This window comes from Myxocyprinus asiaticus, chromosome 8, assembly GCF_019703515.2.
Source record: "Myxocyprinus asiaticus isolate MX2 ecotype Aquarium Trade chromosome 8, UBuf_Myxa_2, whole genome shotgun sequence".
NCBI classification, from domain to species: Eukaryota; Metazoa; Chordata; class Actinopteri; order Cypriniformes; family Catostomidae; genus Myxocyprinus; species Myxocyprinus asiaticus.
In genome coordinates this window covers 29,997,617-30,003,616 of record NC_059351.1, presented here as the reverse complement: position 1 = coordinate 30,003,616, position 6,000 = coordinate 29,997,617, and positions in this window count along the sequence as shown.

Here is a 6,000-nt window from a genome sequence, read left to right as displayed (position 1 = left end):
AATACGGTAATATGGTGTGGGATTAGTGCAGCACTGGCTGGGGAGGTGTTGCCTGAGCCGTCCACATCATCTGGGAAAACCCCATGGGGGATTTCCCTCTGGAGCAGACAATAGAGGAGTCTCTCAGACATGCCTTTGACCAAGTGAGAGTAATTGATGGTCAAAAGCTTCAGTCGCAGCGACGCCTCAGCCTGCTCCATACCTCGTCGCAGCGACGCCTCAGTCTGCTCCATGCCACGTCGCAGCGACGCCTCAGCCTGCTCCATGCCACTTCGCAGCGACGCCTCAGCCTGCTCCATGCCTCGTCGCAGCGACGCCTCAGCCTGCTCCATGCCTCGTCGCAGCGACGCCTCAGCCTGCTCCATGCCACGTCGCAGCGACGCCTCAGCCTGCTCCATGCCACGTCGCAGCTACGCCTGAGCAGTGGGACCTGGAGATGGTTCCCACCCTTATACCCACCTTTAGTTCTCCTGAGCAGGCAAGGGGAACTTTCGGCCCTCCGATCCCGCCTGGACCCTCTGAGCCCTGGACTTCGCTTTGGCCTGTCGGTCCCTCGACATTGCCTCAGCTCGGCGTTCCCTCGGCTCCACTACGGTCCTTCAGCCTGTCGGCTGTGCTGGGGTCCCTCGTCCCTCTGGCTCCTCCTTGGCCTGTCGGTCACCTGGCTCCGCTTTGGCTCTCCGAGCCTCTAGCATCGCCTTGGTCCTCCCTGCCATCGGCTCCACCCTGGCCCTTCGAGTCTTAAGCTACTCTCCGGGCACCACGTTCCAAGGCTCCATCCCTCGAGCCTCTCACGGCTCCACCTCCCATGGACTTTGCATTGGTCCCATGCCCCTAGCCTTTTCTCGCCACGCCACGCCCCACGCCTCAAGACACCCCCACCCCCCCTGCTCCCTACATAACTTTGAATTATGTCATGTATTACGTGTTTTGTTTATGTGCTGGGGTGTCAGGAGCCACCCCTTAGTGGGGGGGATATGTCAGGTGTATTCTGTTGACTCATGTCTTTTATTTTGAAATTCTAGTTCCTGTTTCATGTCATGTGTTCCTGTTTCCCTAGTCATGTGATTTCTGTTTTCCCTCCATGTTCATGTGTCATGTTTTCATTGGTTTATTGTTTAATTATCTTGTTATCAGTTCTATTAGTTCATTGGTTTATGTTCTCCCATGTCTTGTATTTAAGCCCTCATGTTTGCATTGTCTATTTGTCGAGTATTGTATGTGATGGTATGTGTTTGTCAAGTCAAGTCAAGTCAAGTCAAGTCCATGTTCATGTTTTGTTTTGTAGTCAGGGTTATTGGAGTTCACGTTCTGTAAATAAACTGCACTTGGGTTCTTCATCTTCACGTCCTCGTCATCGTCATCATTGTCAGCAGTTCCAGCATACGTTACACATGACCTGTAATGTCTCTTGTATGCAATGCATGGCTTATTTGTATGGAATGCATAGCATAGCAGAAGAGAAAGTGGCTGTGAGAAAAACGTAACACAAAAATAACGCAAAGGTAACGTAACACTTTACTTCCCATAAAAAAAAAACTTTTTAATTAGGTACATTTTTTAATGAGTAACGCAATATTCTAACGAGTTGCTTTTAAAAGTTTCGTTACCCAACACTGTTTAAGGCACAATAAGACACTAAACCATCTCATGGGCCGTTTTTATTGGCCGGGCATTTGCGGAGATGTATGCAGGTGGTGTCCTGCATAGAATTGGGGTACTCGAGTTTGGACTCGGACTGGAGTCTTTGGGACTCGGGATTTTCCATGGCATTTGTGATGCAATGAAAAAATAAATAAATAACAAAACATAAATTAATTAACACATCTCTGTCTGCATGCAGCTGTATTAGCCCCTGAGTTGTTTCACTGTTTAAGCAAACACGCACACACACATAAGCACATGCACAGGCACACTCATCAGTCAACCAATATGCTTGAATGTAACTACTGAGACTACTATATAACATCGATTACCGAGGTGACTGGCACAACGAAAACATAAAGACGGGTATGTATCCAATGTAACTAAACAAGGCAGTTTTACAGGACATGGGACCTGACAACTGGTAAAATTACGTGTGGCATTTGTGCAGCCAAGACAGTGCTCGCATTGCGGTTTCATCGTGGTTAAAAACTTAAAATCAAGAACTTCATTGAGTCAAGTCGCCCACATCATGTCTCTCACAGTTTACTAAAAACAGCATATCGAAATAAAAATAGTATTAAAATTGGATATTTAATATGTATTTTATATATTTTTATAATATTTGGATATAGTTTTTTAGGCATAATGTATCTACACATGAAGGCTTCTGTAGTCTCTTGTGGTCCACGCAGTGTTGTCAGCTTGAACTGGTCCATAATAGTTTGATGAATTAACAGTGTAACTTTTTTAACAGTCGGGGAAAAAGCGTTATTGCTAAAGCAGACAGCAACTCTAAACAGATAAACAGCACCTATTTATTATTGATTGACTATTTTCAAAGCATTGACGAGCTGCTTAAAATATTTTATTTTACAGCATTTCTCCACCATTCACAACATTCAACCATGAACAATAAAATAGGATATTTTGGGCAGTGAAATGTTTTGTTTATAATTTAATTATAGACTATAAAATAAATGTATTATTCGATGACAGAGTTTGTGTATGAAGCTAAACTTCATGTTACGAGATTAATTTAGTTGGTTATGACGTTTTTATTTTAAATGTTTATTTTATTTTTATTGTAAACCACTGGGAACTTATGCACGTCTTTATTTAGCCTATATCTCTAACACTTTCGAAGGACAATTCTGTTAACTTTATGACTCTAAATTATTATTCTCCATGTTTTTGTGGTTAAAGAAGAGCCCAATGAAATTTTCTTTGGTTGGTATTTAAAGATTTCAGACTGATTGCAGACCAACGTGGCTGCTGCTCAAGCAAATATCAATTATTATTTTTTTATCTTCTGTGGCAGCTGCTGCGAGACACACACGGACGCATAGAAATGGCATCGCCATAGGTGTATTACAGACTGGGCCAGTGCCCAGGGGCCCTTGACTACTAGGGGCCTGGGGGGACCCTGGGCTGCAAGGTCTGGTAGCCCATCAACTTTGAAAACAAATGTTTATATACGCTTGAATATGTGGCCCCCACAGCTGTCAGCTTATACAAGGCCTCCTCAATAGGGCCCTGCGACTATGTGGGCCCCCAGCCTGCTTATAGGACCCTTTTGCCTTCATGTTTCTAATTGAATTTTTTTGGGGGGGCCACTCTTTAAAAATTTGAAATTTGAATTTTCTGACTATTATTTCATATAGGCTTTATAGGGTTAAGGTTTATGCTTTGTATGAAAAGTGCTGTCAATAGGAGTGCTGTACAAAAACATTTATTATACTATTCATTGTTATAACTGCATTTCTCCCCAATATTACAAAAAATAACTGGGCTTAGGTGGTTGGGAAAAAGAAGATACTGATATTTTATTTTGTGTGGTACAAAAGTACGGAGCCCCTAAAGGGACATTATGGGATGGGAGGAAAAAATATTTTTCAAATCTTTTGCGTTCTCTCACAAAACTTTTGCGTTCCCCAAAGAAACTTTGCATTCGCTCGCAAAACTCTTGCGTTCTCTTGCAAAGATATTTGCATTCGCTCACAAAATGATTTGAGTTCTCTCGCAAACCCTGTTATGTTAACACACGTTTCGTGAGAGAGTTTTGCGCGGTACTTTGCTCCTCTATTTGCACAGCATCACTTGAATGATCATCTCATTCCTGTCTGGTGGCTCCTGCACTGGTGAAAGATGTCGTCCATCTTTCGCGGTAAGTTAATATATATTTAACTCGTATATAGAATAAACCAAACTTCCATGTGATTATACTCAACACGCTGTAACAATTAATTGTTGTAGCTCAACGATGGAGGAGGATCTTCAACAGTTTTTAAGGTCACGACATGTTCCCGAAGAGGACATCCTTCGCATAAAAAGGGACAAGGTGAGTTATGTGTCATTATAGTTTAGTGGGCCTACATTTAGCTGATATGATAATGATGTAACCAAATGTGTTGACACGTATCCATATGTGTGTAAAGGTTTTAATATTATCGTTAAAAACCATGACCACATTTGTACACGTTTGCATTGTTATTACTAACAAGGAAACCAAAGCTAGCGTATAACCATACCACTTTTTAAGTCTCATTTTTGTTTTAAATCAGAATTGATTTACATACCTTAAATACTTTACTGGTTCACTAATAATGGTGTCATAATGGTGTCCTTGCAAAATCTAATAAGAGGGATCATTAAAGTTGCACTCTTTTTATTTAGAACTGTCCTGATGAAGCTGTTTTACATGAGATACTTACATTTAATTCACAATAACCTAAATGACACAAATGAGCCTGTTCAAAACTTTGCATCCTCCTGGTTATTGTTATGTTTGGCTTCCTGGATGATCAGTGACTATTTTTTGTGATTTTATTTATTTTTTTATTTTTTTGTTCCTGCTTTGTCCTGAGAAATAAAAATGCTTACTGTTCCTAAGAAAAATCCTCCAGCTACTTCACTTTGTTTGGACTTCCAGCATCTTCTGCACAGTTTAGCTGTTGTCTACACTGTCTGTATGATGTTGATAACCACCTTTTCACTGCATAACTATTACAAACAATACAAACATTAATTTATGCTCAAGAAGGCAGCACAGTATTTTAACAACCAAGGGTACATTTTATATCAGGATATGATCTGTGTAAACCTATTATTTTGTGGGAAATATGAAGGACAGTACTAAATATAATAATTTATCTCATATTTACATTTATGCATTTGCTTTTATCCAAAGCAACTTACAGTGCCCTTATTACAGGGACAATCCCCCTGGAGCAACCTGGAGTTAAGTGCCTTGCTCAAGGACACAATGGTGGTGGCTGTGGGGATTGAACCAACTACCTTCTGCTTACTAGTTCAGTGCTTTAGTCCACTACACCAACACCACTCTGAAAAGATTTATTTTACCATAGTTTTTGAGCATCAGTGAATGTTAGCACCTTCTATAATAGCTGTGCATGCATCCCTTAAAGTGTGAAAGCTGCATCTCAACCTCATATAGGCTGTCACATATTTCCTGTTTTTTGTATTGACTTTTATGTTGAAATTCTTGTTTAGTTCCTGTTTCCTGTTAGTTTGTAGTCCTTTTGTAGTTTCATTTTATGATTGGTTTTCCACAATTGTTTCCACAGGTGTTCCTCGTTACCTTGTTTGCCCCTATGTATTTAATCCCTTGTTTTCCCTATTTCTTTAGTCAGTCTTCACATGTATTTTCATGTTCTGTGCTTGGTTTCCTGTGATTTCATTTCATTTCATTTCATTTCATTTCATTTCATTCTGAGTATGTTTATCTTTGGATTCCATTAAAAGCTGCATTTAGGTCCTCATTCCCAGATCTGACTTTTACTTTTATTGTAAGTGTTACACATTCAAAAGTTACACATTAATAAGTCTAGACTGTGTTAATTCATGTATTATGAATTCATGGGTGCATTTATGTTCTTTCAAGAACTAATATATAAAATCTGATCTTTATATTTTCAGATTGACAAATCTGTGCTCTCTGTTATGATTGATGAGCAAATAGCAAAGTATATCAGTTCATATGGTGACCGACTGGCTGTCCTCTCCTTCTGTCAACAAACAGCTGCCTGCTCTGATAAAGAAACTCTGTTACAGAATTTGTGAGATAAAATTGAAGCAAGGAAGCTGGGATCAAAGTCAGCTGAAGCTTTGTATGGTAAAGCCTGTGTCTTCCGTAAGCAACAGTATTCGATGGCAAGACACAAAAATGTATCTGCAGAAAAAACTGAAATTGGATGGCTTCAATTCTGCCGTAATGGATACCAACAAGTGAGGTCCAGTAATTGTGGTGGCACAAGACAAAAAAGACCACTGTTTTACAGATCTTGGGAATGGGAAAGAACCTTTTTTCCCCAAATGGGGAGTCACCAAAAGGTC